The 15,766-nt window shown below is 43.2% G+C and overlaps 1 protein-coding gene across 1 annotated transcript in view; it reads left to right on the top strand.

Annotated features, from left to right (window-relative positions):
• The window catches only part of LOC142484955 (cytochrome P450 2C20-like), a 102,078-nt gene that overhangs the window by 56,156 nt on the left and 30,156 nt on the right, over positions 1–15,766 (top strand). The gene's annotated exons all lie outside the window — the stretch shown is intronic.

The following is a 15,766-nucleotide window of genomic DNA, read 5'->3' as shown; positions in this document are numbered from 1 at the left end:
TAAGTAAGTATAGATATAGGATAATGTATCTGTTGTCTAAATTTAGCATTGGTTGAACTTGATGGACTTACATCTTTTTTCAACCTCACCTACTATGTAACTATGTAACTCTGTAATAACCAATTAATGAATCAACTGAGCTATAATTTAAACAATATATATTTGTAACTCAAAAAGAGTCAACGAAAGAAAGTGTGTGTATATATGTAATAAGAAAGGGAAATTAAAAAGAAAGGAAAAAGGCGGGAGGGAAAGGAAGAGGGAAAGGACAAGGGACTGGAAAGGGATAAGAAGAGGTAAGGGAGAAAAGGGAGCAAGAAAGAAAGGGAAAAAAAAGGAAAGAAAAAATAAAGAAAGACAGAAGTGAAACAAATGGCATAAAAAACACAGACCTCAAGTCACATAAATGTGGATTGTGACATATACCGGATAATCAATCTAACAAAAAAAAAATCAGTTCCTATTCCACATTTATGCCTTTAGGATATAGTGGCTTATCATGCCCATATTATATGGGTATGATGTACCACTCTGCCAATCAATGGATAGAGGGTAGAGTGGCCCTTGAGTGGGTGGGTAACGGGGTTGGGTCGGTTAACCCTGTAATTACTATAGCGGTTATTAATCGGTAAGCCACAGTTCAGCATAGCTTCTGTACCTTGGTGCTGTCTGCTGTTGCGTGGCCCCTTTTGTCTTTCAGTTCCTATTCCTGTCCCTGGAGATACTGCTGACCTCCCTGGATCTCAACCTTTGGCTTTGGACTTCGACTACGCTGCTCTCTGGAACCATTGGATTTGGCTTTGGACATTACTACTCTGCAGACTTCTATATCCCTTGGACACGGCTTACGGACACTCTACTACGCTGCTCTCTCCACTCCACGACCCAGGTTTACGGACACTCTACTATGCTGCTCTCTCCATCCCACGACCATTGGCTTACGGACTTTACCTTTCTAAGCTGGAGTTGGCAAGTACGGTACCCATTCTATTTTTGTTACCAGGACCACCTTCGCTACTTCCACACTCTGGCCGTGCCCCTATTTATTGCTAGGTGTGTGGTATTACTCCTTTCCACCTCAGTCCCGGGGGCTCGTCTGTCTTGTTGGCAGGCCGAGCGTTACACAGTGTTGTCACAACAGTTTGAGGGAGTGGAACATCCAATCCTTTTTCTGTGTAGGAAATTGTTCCAGAGGGAAAAAAAACTACTCAGTGATTGAGAAGGAGTGCCTCGCAGTAAAGTGGGCAATCGAGGCTTTGAGGCATTACCTGGCAGGAGTCCATTTTACTCTGGTGACGGACCATGCTCCATTGAAGTGGTTAAATAGTTTGAAGGACTCCAATGCTAGATTGACCAGGTGGTATATGGCCCTCCAACCCTTCTCATTTGAGATTCATGATAAGATAGGGGGATAAACAAGCGCAAAAAATACTGTGAGCAAAAAAGAATACTTATAATTCCAATGTTGATAATAAATATAATTTCCCTTGATGGTTGCCGCACCGGATAGCAAGTGGGTTCGGTCTAAACCATTTGAATAGTACAAGGAAAGGATTCCAATGCGCACAGTCTCATCAGGATTGGAAATATATAAAGAGAAGAAAAAACACTATAGTGTGATATTATATACAACAAAGTGAACAAAGAAAGTATTGCACTCACATTTTGTGAAATAAAACGGGAGTTTCGGTTACTAAGTTTAACCACACTGATGTTACGGGCTCTCCGTTATCTGGACACTTCCGATGATGTACACTGTCTCCAGCAGCAGGACTCGCAATATCGTGCAGGCTCACCGGTAGCAGGATATTCTCAATAGTACAGATGAAACACAAATAGTGTGATACTGTATATATAAGTATTAGATGGGTACTAAACAAAATATACACTCACATTTTGTGTTATAATCATTCGCTTTTGGTTGTTAAAGTAACCAACTTCAGAGTGTTGTTCTGGAGTCACAGGATACCTCCAGTAGAAAAAAGGAAAGGACACAGGAAAAAGGAAATAAATCTTTATAAGATAAAAGCAAATGCAAAGCTGCACCCAGATTACCAAAAGAGCTGCACTTAAAACTACTGGAACCCCACTACCAATAAACCCCAGTGATGGCCATACACCAGGGGATATAACATAGAGGGGGTACAGAGCTCCAGACAGCTCCAAGGAGTCTAATGCAGTCCTTGCAAATAAGAAATAACAGTCCCAACGTGTTTCGTATAATAAGACTTCTTCCAGGGGTTTTCTCTCAGAACCTCTGGCTATCGTTTTGAGAGAATCAATTAAAGGATTACAAATTGGGAACCAAATAAGAAAATTAGCTTTATACAGTATTCAGACGATTTGATTTTGTTTTGTCCAGATCCGGCTAATCAGTTACCGCTAATCATGCAAATTATTGACAAATACCAAACTTTTTCAGGCTATAAAATTAATTTTACAAAATTCTCTGGCTGAGGAAGGGAACTCTAGATTTCATAGACCCACCAACACCATTAAAGTCGCTAAGGATTCCATTAAGTATCTGGGTATTCAGTTTCCCCTGAACCTACAGAAGCTATATGAGCTGAATTATTGTTTGTTGACTGCAGGCTTAGCAATAGTGCCCAAAATCATGCATTAGCTGCAAAAGCAAACAAGATCTTATCTTGCATCAAACAGGCAATGGATGGAAGGGAAGTAAACATAATTATGCCCCTTTACAAAGCATTAGTAGGACCACACCTTGAATATGGAGTACAATTGTGGGCACCAATCCTAAGAAAGGATATTATGGAACTAGAGAGAGTGCCGAGAAGAGCCACCAAATTAATTAAGGGGGTGGACAATCTAATTTATGAGGAGAGACTAGCTAAATTAGATTTATTTACATTAGAAAAGAGGCGTCTAAGAGGGGATATGATAACTATATACAAATATATTCGAGGACAATACAAGGAGCTTTCAAAAGAAATATTCATCCCACGGGCAGTACTAAGGAGTCGGGGCCATCCCTTAAAGTTGGAGGAAAGGAAATTTCACCAGCAACAAAGGAAAAGCTTCTTTACAGTAAGGGCAGTTAAAATGTGGAATTCCTTACCCATGTAGACTGTGATGGAAGATACAATAGATTTGTTCACAAAAAGGTTGGACATCTTTTTAGATGGGAAAGGTATACAGGGATATACCAAATAAGTATACATGGGAAGGATGTTGATCCAGGGATTCATCCGATTGCCAATTCTTGAAGTCAGGAAGGAATTCATTTTTCCCCTTAATGGGGTTTTTTGTTTTCCTTCCTCTGGATCAATAAGTAAATATAGATATAGGATAAAGTATCTGTTGTCTAAATTTAGCATAAGTTGAACTTGATGGACCTACGTCTTTTTTCAACCTCATCTACTATGTAACTATGTAAAGCCCTACAGGGCACCAACACAGATGCAGATCTCAATTAACTACCAGTAGCCAGACATTTAAAAAAACACAGACACAGTCTGGCTACCATGCGATGCATGCCAATCCTTCAGGCAAACAGCCCTTCACGTGTTGGGGGCCGCAGCAAACTACTATTACAGCTTGAGGCTAGGATGATCTTTGAATTATAGACAATGGCACCTTATGACCTCAACGAAGAACTGAAACTAGGATGCTTCCTGTAGAATAAACTACTGCTTGCTTGACAGACTTCATTCAACCCCCCCCCCCCATCCCGGACAGACTTCCCATGGCAGCGCTAATCGGACCCTGCGTGAAGCTCCTGATACATAAAGGACTACTTATGACACTTACTTTGCATCACTACGTCTCTCCGCTATTTTTTCCACAATACCAACACTGTCTACCCATCCCTTCACGCTCCCCATCACATACACTTGTCCCTTGTGGGTTCCTCCGTGAACCATCACTGCATTCTCCAGTATTGAGCACTGGCCACATGGGTATATACATGATATATATATATATAAAGCAGAAAATAGCCATGTTAGTCCAGTTGCGATAGTGCAGAATAAATGAGTTCTTCAGTATTAGGTGATACCTTTTTTATTGGACTAGCAATTTATGTCATAGTACAAGCTTTCGAGAGTTATCCTCTCTTCTTCAGGTTAAGCAATACTGATATACAAAGGATTCAATGGCTATATACATAAATACATAAATACACACACATACACATATATATATATATATATATATATATATATATATATATATATATATATATATATATATATATATAAAAACAACATTACCATTCTCTCGTCCGGTAAAGAAAGACTGCACTCGGTTCAGTAATCATGAAAAACTGTATTGGGCATCTGAATAAAAAAGATAAGTCACCCAATCCGACGTTTCGGTCCTGGAATAGGACCTTTCTCAAGGGGGTGCCCCCTTGAGAAAGGTCCTATTCCAGGACCGAAACGTCGGATTGGGTGACTTATCTTTTTTATTCAGATGCCCAATACAGTTTTTCATGATTACTGAACCGAGTGCAGTCTTTCTTTACCGGACGAGAGAATGGTAATGTTGTTTTTCTATTATTTGAGACTAGCACCTGTCTATATGAACCAGTACATTGAGTGCAAGCTGTGATGTTTGTTTTTATATATATATATATATATATATATATATATATATATATATATATATATATATATATATATATATATATATATATATATATATATATACATAAATACTTATATACACATCTACATATATATATATATATATATATATATATATATATATATATACATAAATACTTATATACACATCTACATATATATATATATATATATATATCCTGGTGCTTGTCTCTTAATAATATGTAAAACATACGTTACCATCCAGATGAATTACAAAGTAGAGACAGCATTCAGAATGTATGTCGGTTTCATGTAATATTTTTGACAATTTAATTTTTTGAAGACCTACATTATGAGTGCTGTCTCTACTTTGTCATTCATCTGGATGGTAACGTATGCTATATATATATATTACTTTAGAAGAAGAAAGAGGAGAAGAGATTACACCCAACAAGACCCTCTCATACCTTATTGGGTCCTGGCGTTTCCCGGTCGCAGAGGGCAGCTTACCAGCAGATGACCGGGATGACCGCAGTAATGGCACAGTCCACCATCTCGTCGGCGCTGTCTCTCAGACGCGGATTGCCGATGACCTCTGAGCTGCATAGGTTCGGGCTCATCCATGGGTTGGGGGACGTAATGGATGAGACTGCGGCTGCAAGACCGGGAGGAGTTGGTACGAAGAAGAGCGCGTTCAAGTCTCCTCTCTCGTAGCCGCTGGTCCACGCGGATGCAGACCGCAATGAGATCCTCCAATCTGGTGGGTCTCTCCATAATGGCCAGCTGGTCCTTGATGGCATCCTACAGACCCAGCCAAAAGGCTGCTGATAGTGAGCCATCATTTCAGGAGGTCTCCGCCGCGATGGTCCGGAAGTCCAAAGCATACTCGGCGACAGGACGAGTACCCTGGGAAATATGGAAGAGAGAAGAATCTGCCGTAATTTGGCGACCAGGCATATCAAATACTTGCCTGAATTCTCGAAGAAAGCGAGAATAGTCATGGGTCATGGCAGGCTCCCGCTCCCAGATGGGGGATGCCCAGGCTAGGGCCTTTCCGATCAAGAGAGACATAATATAGGCCACCTTTGAACGAGCAGTGGGGAAGCGCGAAGTAGTTAATTCAAATTGCATCTTGCACTGATTAAGAAACCCTCTGCACTCGTGGGGATCCCCTGCATAGCGGTTGGGAGCCAGGAGACGAGGATCCACAGCCACGGGAAGACCCGGGGAGGGAAACGCCGCAGATGCCATGGCAGAGGAGCCTGGGGAAGGCTGCAACGAGGAGAGTCTAGAGAGCTCCTGCATCATGGAGGCAAGCTGCGCCTCTTGCTGGAGAAGTCGCTGCATGGGGCTTGGTTGCTCAACCTCTTCGGGGTCCATGTCTGTGGGGCTGAGCATAATGTTACGCTGTGCTCACCATGGACAAGGAGGGACCCCGAAACTGAGGTGAGATGGGTAACAAACTGCACCCACAGCTACGGGGACATGCCTGAAAAGTGGAAAATAGGCGTCTGGAACCGTCTGGGAGTATAAGATAAAGTAAGATACTCGCCAGACGAGAAGGGAGGTTCCAGAAGATAGGTGGTACCGAGAGCCTGGGGTCCAGAGCCGGGAGGTAGGTCGAAATCCGCAAACCGAGGTAAAGGGGTCGGGGAGTCCAGGATGTCAGGATACAAACCAAGGGTAGAAGACCAGAGCAGATCCACAGCCAGGCCAGTTCGGTACGCAAGGGATCACTAAGGAGACAAAGAGACAGGAACTGAGGCAGGTACGACCGTGGTTAACACAGGTCATACAAAGCTATGCTCAGCCAAAGAATGAATGGCTGAGCAAGGTATAAGTAGGAGGAAGGACCAATAAGGAGAGGGGGATTAATGAGGTAGCGGCCCCAGGGAAGATAGGGATTGGTAGGGAGAAACTTACCACAGCTGCGCTAGATGTGCAGCTTGTGAGCGGTGCATGCGCATCAGGCATGTGCGCCGCGCGGGAGAGGCGCGCGCGGCCTCAGCTGGGGGCGGGAACTCCTCCAGAGGGAGGACGTAAAGGTCCTCGGCCGTGCGCGCGCATGCGCGAGATCAGTAGCCGCCGCGGGGAGCGGAGAAGCAGTAAGATCTCGCCCGCGGCGGTGAGGAGGCAGAGCTGGAGCGGGGGTAAGCAAAGTCGCGGGATGAACCCCCTTAGAGAGAGGTGTTCCCCCGGACCTTACACTTTTCTTATAAGACTGATTATCTATGTCTGTCTATATATATATATATATATATATATGTCTCTATGATTTGGACTGGTGAATCGCTGGACTACAAGTGTAAATATACTCCAACGTGGAGCAGATTTTGTTTGTGGATTTTCACGTTTGCTGTGTTTAAAGCAACAGGCGCAATAAAGCCTTATTTAATTTCACCTTAAAAGCAGTCTCCATTGCGTACCTCTGCACACATCTCTTACATGGTCCTCTTGCGGATCTCCAGCGCTCACAGGGCTGACATAGACACAGGGTCTTTAGAAACATTTCTGCTTTGAATTTTGATACTGAGTATTTTTTCAGTCCTTCTCTTAAGTGCAGCGCATTGAGGTAGTATAGAGAGATTGTATAGTGGCTCTTCACTCTTGCTCAGCTCCAAAATAAATGAAACAAGTGTGCAGCAACGGCAGACTCCTCCCAGCACAATGCATGTTCAGATTGGCTGATAGTGGGTAGCCCCTCCCCTGGGTAGAATTAGGTGCAGGGATGTATATAGAAGGTTGTGACATGGCTCCGACTGAGCCAGTCATCTTGAGGGGCGTTGCCTAAGCTTGGAGCCGAAAAGATGCAACTTGGTTTACAAAACTTTTGCAAATTGTGAAGTACAGCCCATGCGGTCCTGCTTTCTTGGCAGGAATGCTTTTTAGATTTTTTAAACACGTGAACACGTGTTGTCCGCCATCCTAGAATACAGCACATTATTTAGAACTGTCAAATACACAGGGTCACCTCTATATTGCAAAGTAACGTGGGGGTCACGCTCCCAGAGACAACTGAATCCTGGTGCAACTCCCCCACAGCACAGTATGTTGTGCTATTTTCTTATTAATGGGTCATTCAGCTCCATGCAAGTTCCCTTGGCCCCAACATTCCAACCTTTTAAAAGGAAGGATAATGAAGGTTATTCCCCTCCCTGGTTTCGCCTCAGGGAGAAAAGTCCTCCTTCTGGGAAATAACATGGGTGCCCAAGGGTCCCTGGTACATACCATCAGGGGCCCTGGCCCCGGCCTTTCTTTTACTTCTGCCGACACAGAAGTCCTCCTGCTGCATTGCTGTCATAAAGTCCCTGAAAGCCTGTCCCTTATCTCAGCAACGCCTCCAATTATAGCACTGCTTCCCCCCCCCTCTGTGAGATGTTACTGCTGCTACTAAGATGTTGTGGTGCTGTCATACCTGTGAGGGTCAGGAGAGCTGAGATGTCTGCGTTGGTGTCGGGACAGGGACAGGTTTTTGATGTATTCATACTTCATTCGTGGTGAGAGCGCCTCCAGGTTCAGGGAGCTCCAGAAATCCCAGAGTAGTTATCACCAAAACACACTTCATTCCCTTCTTCACCCAATATGCTGCAACTCATGCAGGGGTACATACTGTAGTGCCAACGAGTATTCTAAAACAAATCTGGGGCAATAACTAACAAGACCCAGGTACATTATGGGTACATGCTGGGTACATGCTGCAACATTTCAGTGACATTACTGCAGACAGACTAATGGCCCATCTGATTAACAGTGGGGGTCACTGGCAGTCCCATTCAAACTGAATGGGACTGCCAGGGACCGCTGCTGTGTTACTGACATACTTAATAAATACTGGTATGTTCTCTGTGACGATGAAGACTTGAAAGAAGTTCTGAATGAAAGGGCTTCTCTTGTCAGCAGACGAGCAACTAATATCCGCGATTTTGTTGGTACATAGCCATTTTCAGCGACCTACTAGTGGCACTTGGCTAGCCAATAGATCTGTCGGCTTCTTCAAATGTAACACTTGCAGGGTTTGCTTATCATGTGTCCAGACTAAGCAGTTCAGTAACTGGGATGCCAGTCACATCTACGTTATCAAACAATTTATCAATTGCAAAACGGTTGGTGTTATATATCAAATTGTGTGTACCTGTGGGAAGAAATACATTGGCAAAACCAAGAGACAATTTCGACACAGAGTGTTGGAACAGCTTGGTGATATTCAGAATCACCATGACACCCCTGTAGGCAACCATGTACACCATCACCATTCAGGCATAGCCTCTGTTTTGCAATTTTTTGGAATCAAAGCAGTCTCTAGTCATTTGAGGGGAGGGGATTGGGACAACGAGATCCTGAAACATGAATCACGTTGGATCTATAATTTGGGAACTCTCAGCCCTAAGGGACTGAATGATGAGTTTGTTTCCTCCCCTTTCATCTAACTATGTGTACTTTGATAACTATAGTCCTGTGAACAGTGTACCTATATACACTATATCTGCCATGCACGCCCCGTATTCTTCCCTAGTCTCTAGTGATGTTATACTTTACCCTCGAATTTTCTAGTTTTTAATGGATTTGTTATCCCTGATATCCTTGCTATTAGCCCCAGGGACCATGAACATTTATTAGTGGTCTAGTCCCCGTATATGCGTTTTTACCATTCTGTGACATAGCATACCTCTGCTTTTTATAAAGCATGTTAGCTGCTGCTGATTATATATTTAATCACTGCTTTTAGAGCATCTTAAGACTTGTGACACTCACTACATGTCCGTGTATTAATGTCCTCTTGTTTTGTATATGCTGCCTGTGGACGGACGTTCACAGAGGTACGCAATTAGGAGGCTTTATAACGTGAAATTATAATAGGCTTTATTGTGCCTGTTCCTTTTCATCAGGAAAATTATCAAAACACAGGGGGGGGGGAACAAAGCTTCCATTCACTTGGGAGTAATTCTAGTGAAAACACTATGCAACCAATTCACATCTCCCTAGTCAAGCATTTCTCCCCAGCCCCAAACATAGCATGAAAATAAGCAGATACAGTATAAGCAGTCTCTTAATAATGAAAGTCTTATCTGTTTATCAGCTGTAGAGTAAGCTTCTCTGCTCTCCTGGAACCACACTGAGCGTGCACAGAAAATCAGCATCCAGGTTTAGAAGTCTTATTTGGGCCTTGTGTCTTGAAAGCAGCTCTGCTAACTTTGGCAGAGCTCAAACAAGTGTGTCTCCAAGTTCAGCTCAGGTGTCAGCTAAAGAGTTCTCACTTCCTGTTTGAACAGACAGGCTTTTGTAAGCCATCTCAATCAGGCAGGTGGTGTTTAGTAATTAACTACCAGAAGTTAACCACCACACTGCTAGATTAAAGGCACATTACTGAACAGGGATAAGTCCCCTGTTACATACCTCCCCTGTTTGTGGGAAGCTCGGGCTTACCACGGCCAAAGCCCATCCTTCCACTCTCATTCGAGATCTTTCTGTGACTTGAATGAGAGTGGATGGAGGAAGAGAACCTTCTGTCCCGCTGGGATTGGAGCCCTTTCTCCAGTTTATTTTTGTCTCCTCCCGAAGGTGCTTGAGATCAGCACTCCTCAGTCGCTCGAGGAGGACTTTTTCCACGTAAAGTCTTCTTATTGCTTACGCGGTCTTGAGATTTCTGTTGCGTCGGGCACTCCTCTTTTTGTAGACAAAGTGTATGGCAACAGTTGTAGAGCAGTTAGGACTAGCCCTTGGAGTTTTCTGCTCTTGAAGCGTTCTTTCTGCAGCTTCTCCACACCACGGAGTCACCAGTTCAGCTTCTTCAGCTAAGGATTCTGCACTCCTACCTCTGTTTGTTGCCTGTTGGACAGCTGTAGGTTTGGCTAGTGCTTTCTTTGATGGCTCAAACTTCGTATTTTTGTTTTGAAGTTGCGTTGAGTCCCCAACTCTCACTGTACCCTTGTCCTCACGGGCATTAGTTACTGTGGGATACTGGTGCTTGGGCAGTGCCAATACCTTTTTCCATATTGGAGGATCTGTATCAGAGTCTCCTTCATATTCTGGAGCTCTGTAATTTTTGTCGTCAAGGTTGCCGCTGCGTCTGTTTTCTCCTTGGTGTACTGACTCAAGGGAATGGAACAGTCTCTCTGTCTCTCCAGCTCTTGCTCCAGTTTCTGAGCCTTCTCACGCTCCCTCTCATACAGAGTCACCTGGTATCGAAGCCCCGCCTCCAATGATGCTCTGAAGACCTGCAGCGTGGCCTTTAGCTCCTCATACTGCTCTGTGGGGACATACTGGGTATTCAGACGTTCCTGCAGCGCTTGTACCTCTTTAGCAGCCTGCAGCTTTTCTTCCTGCAGCGTTTGCTGCTTCTCCTCAGCATACTGGAGGTGTTTACGCAGACCTTGCAGTTGGTTCTGCAGTCGGTGCTCTGCTTCAAACATTTCCTCTTTCAAAAGTTTATTTATTTCTTTAAGAGCCTGCAGCTCTTTATTCTTTCCCTTGACGTATTCTGTCAACTCAGAATTTTCTTTTTTTAATCTTAAATTTTCTCTTTTTTCAGTCACTGTACTATTCAGGGCTTCCTTGCAGTCCACCTTCCATTTTTGCACATCTGCTTGGAGGCGGACTGTCTCCTGGCATGAGACTTCCATCTCCAGGTTTAAGTTCTGAAGCTCCTTCTGAGAGACTTTGAGATCTAAGTTAAGATGTAGGATAGTTTTCCTTGAAATGTCCAGCTCCTCAGTGAGACTGTGTAGTTCCTTTCTGGAAACTTCCAGGTCTGTGCGGCAGCTGTTGGTCTCATGATGTGAGGCATCCAGTGCTCTGTGGAGTGTCTGAACCTCTTTCTGAGCTACGTCCACTTCTATCCGGCCACTGTTGACCTCCTGTCGTGAGGCATTCAACTCTATGCGCAGTGTGAACCTCTTGCTGGAAGACTGTCATCTGCTTCAGTGCCTCCTCATACTTCCGCTTTAGCGTAGCCACCATTTTGTCAGACTGGCTCTGCTTTACATCCATGGCGGAAATAGTAGCCTTTGCAGTATCTAGCTCAGTCTTGAGATCCTCCAATTCAGTCTTGGCCGCAGAGTAAATTGCGAGCACAGTCTTCTGTAGCTCAGCATTATTATTTTTTTCCCTTTCCAATTCTTCACAGAGCAGATCACAGTCATGCCTGGCAATTTTCAGGGCATCTTCAGGGCTGGTCAAGGGATCGTCACTCACTGGTTCCAGCTCCACTTCCCTGGGATGGTTGGTTGAGGGTTCCTCACTGTTGGCACCGGACAGACACTTCTTTGGGGTACACGACTTCTGCCTTGGGCCCTCTGGATATTCAGTTATACGTGGGACGAATTCTCCATTTTCTCTAGCCTGGAGGGCATCTCGGTCCCCCTTTTTCTCCACAGGATCTGCGGACGTGTCTGTTACTTCCACAGTAAGTGAAGAACTGCTTTTCTTTTTCTTCCTTTTTGATTTGGATGACACCGTCCCTTCAGGGATACTGGGGTCTCCATCTTCATTTGAAGTTTTAGCAGCGTCACTGGATCCACCCGGCTTTTCTTGCAACTGTAATAGCTGACGGAAATATTCGGTGATCCACTGCTCCCGCTCTGTCTCCTGCTGATCATATTCGTCATCGTTTTCTGTTCGTGCCGAGTTCAGGCACCCCACAATTCTTGGGGTGTTTTGTGGGTGTGACTCGGCTCGGGTTCCCCGTAAGAGATGTCTTCCTCTTTATTGGACTGGAAGGGCCACTCTTCAGTGAGGTAGGGTTCATTACAGGAATGCTGCATCTTGTCCTCCATTTTTAGGCTATCAGGTGTCATTTTCTTCCTGACCTCAGGAGGCGCTATTGCAGCTGTTGCCACTGTATTTGCTAGAACCCCCAATTGTGATAGTCCTACAGATGGGCATATTTTGCTTGTAGAGGTCATGGCTCTCACAGGCATCTGTATATTTTTCTTTCTTGGCTAATTTTTGATTTCAATATCAGCAGTACTGTGCATGCATTTTCTCTTATCAGGTATACAAGATTGTGCAGTTGCTAGGTAAAAAAGTCTATTTGCTATACACCATTTATTTGCTAAGTGAAATCCCTCCTCTTCAGCAACAGAATTTGGTTTTCTGCCTGAGTTCAGTAATTTTCAGTCTCATCTTTAGGTATTATGGCATTCACACTTTACACTTTGGGTGTCTGTTTTGCTCCCAAGATAATAGGCATACTTTTTTACATGCAGAAAAAAAAAACATTCTTTGCAGTGGACTCAACACTCAGCAATTGGCTTTGAAAAAACTTTTTCTTTATAGGGCAATTTTACACTCAGCATTTGTTTGCTAAAAAAAACCCTGCTTCAGCACAGTCTTTGTATCAATTTTCACACTTTTCTGCATATACTCCATTCACAGATGGTAGCCCTATGCGGTGTGGCAACCTTTATTTGCAAAATCAGTACCCCTCGTGGGTCACCATCTGTTTTCACTGCTTCAGCGAAACTTTTGAAAACAAGAAAAACCTATCCCTTTTTAAGGTCTGACTCACTTCTTGAACCCTGACTATGGCTAGAAGGCAAAATCCCTATTTCAATGACCGTATTACACTTTGTGATAGGTAATTAAATGTTTACCTGCTTCAGCAGTCTCTTGGGATTGGGGAAAAGAGTCCATCTGTGGTTTTGTAAGTTTCAATGCAGTGTAAGTTTCAGTGGTGTGTGTCCCTTTAAATCTGATCTCTGTTGCATGAGGGTTTTTTTTTTTTTTTTCCAAGTTGTTTAGACTGTTTGTAGGCAAAAAAACATAACAAAAAATTTCACATAAAAACTCCGGTCCTTTTTAACTACAAGGACACCTCTAATCCCACTTCTGACACCATAATGTGGACGAACGTTCACAGAGGTACGCAATTAGGAGGCTTTATAACGTGAAATTATAATAGGCTTTATTGTGCCTGTTCCTTTTCATCAGGAAAATTAACCAAACACAGGGGGGGGGGGAACAAAGCTTCCATTCACTTGGGAGTAATTCTAGTGAAAACACTATGCAACCAATTCACATCTCCCTAGTCAAGCATTTCTCCCCAGCCCCAAACATAGCATGAAAATAAGCAGATACAGTATAAGCAGTCTCTTAATAATGAAAGTCTTATCTGTTTATCAGCTGTAGAGTAAGCTTCTCTGCTCTCCTGGAACCACACTGAGCGTGCACAGAAAATCAGCATCCAGGTTTAGAAGTCTTATTTGGGCCTTGTGTCTTGAAAGCAGCTCTGCTAACTTTGGCAGAGCTCAAACAAGTGTGTCTCCAAGTTCAGCTCAGGTGTCAGCTAAAGAGTTCTCACTTCCTGTTTGAACAGACAGGCTTTTGTAAGCCATCTCAATCAGGCAGGTGGTGTTTAGTAATTAACTACCAGAAGTTAACTGCTAGATTAAAGGCACATTACTGAACAGGGATAAGTCCCCTGTTACACTGCCTATGACTTTCTCTGCGCATGCGTCAGGATTACCAGTTGCTCTGAATGAGTTAAATCATCCATTCATTGCCATGACTACCTCTTGCTTTAAATAGCCCACGTCAACAGCACGTAGGCACCTTTGAAAACGTACGTCAGGTGATCTGACGGGATGACGTCACTTCAAGGCACCGGTGGACTCATGTAGATATCCACGCACCATGTCGGAGCTGTTTCCCTCCATACACGGGCTTCACAGCACTACTATTTCATCACTACACTAAGCTAAGTTCCGTTTGTAGCTTTCCTTTCTATACTATGTGCGATCATGTGTATTATTACATCTTAAGGAGATTCTCTCTAGCTACTCACTAGTGTAGTTGAAGCTGTTTGTGACCAGGTGCTAACATGACATCTCCAATGTATCGACACACGGCTTAGTTTCTTTGTAATTTTCCCCTACCTACAGCGTGTCAATGTATGCACACTTGTTTTGATACAGGGTTTTTTTTAACTGACTTGCAACACTTGTTACCAGCCAGTTATGCTTATTGTGGCTATCTTCCATGCAGCCTGTCATTTTTTACTAGAGTCAGGACACTCTTTATATAGTTGGTTTTATTCCATCATTATATTTGTCTGTCCTTAGCATGTGGATTCAGAGCATCCACATTTGATTCAGCCTCACTTACTATGTGTTATTGCTGTTTTTACCATTCTATGACGCTGGCTGACTTATGTGAGACATACCACTATTGTGATCCTTATATAATAATCCTGTATATATGTTGTTCATTATACCTATTATTGCTCAACTTTCAGATGTTATTTTAAGAGGCTATAACTGGATACGGTCTTTTGAACCGTGCCTCTGGGCTATACTGATGCATACTGTATGCCAGCCCTGTTTAGGATTTCATTTATGTTTATTTATGTATGTGTATGTCTTCATTTCATTAGATTAGTGTTTCTTTTCCCCACCGATTTATGTCCGTTTAGTGACTTTATGTTCGTCTGTTATAATTTCCTAGTATTTTGACACACTAGTTTATGTGTTAGGTCTACCTATCTGGTATAGACTTTTTTTTGTCCCTATTGTTTCTTTGGTATCAGTGCTGGTATTTGGTAATATTTCACCTTACCAGTTTATCAGTAATTAGTAGTGAGATACTTAGTGTCATTACTTTTCTCCATAGGAATAAATTTATGGACAAAATTTAGCCCCTCTTTGGCTTCCAATGGACTAAAGTTGTCTTAGGTACTCTTCTACATGATATATATGTTTGAAGTTTCAATTGGTATGTCTTTAGGGAGTGGTCTTGGACCTTGTTACCACATCCCTCTTTACAATCTTTTTTTATCATTAAATATATTAAATAGTCATATTTTATGTGTTTCCATCATTTCCATTTATCATTTTGAGTGCATTCATTGGGGTATCTTTTTGTTTAGCTTATCCAGTCCTCTGTCCCTATTTGCACCTTATAATTTTCTACTTTATTATTTTTGTCCCTGGCCAGCTGATGCGGGGGCTCCCTCCCTCTCTCCCCTTTTCCCTTCTTTACACCAGACAGTTTCAGTGCAAGCCTTCCCCTGACGAAGTGGCCGAGAGCTATGAAACGCGTAGGGTGGCTTGCACTCAGCTGTAACATGTCTTTACTTCCGGCACCCTGCCACACGATTAGCCAAAAGGCTGAGAGAAAGGAGCTACACTTGGGACTTTGATAAGTGAGATTGTGCTCTCCTGTAATATTTGAGAGACTGATGCTTGTAGGTCTCTCAAACGGTT

The sequence above is a fragment of the Ascaphus truei genome, unplaced genomic scaffold (genome assembly GCF_040206685.1).
Source record: "Ascaphus truei isolate aAscTru1 unplaced genomic scaffold, aAscTru1.hap1 HAP1_SCAFFOLD_481, whole genome shotgun sequence".
NCBI lineage: Eukaryota > Metazoa > Chordata > Amphibia > Anura > Ascaphidae > Ascaphus > Ascaphus truei.
The sequence above is the reverse complement of the archived record's forward strand: the minus strand, read 5'-3'. Positions and strand labels throughout refer to the sequence as shown.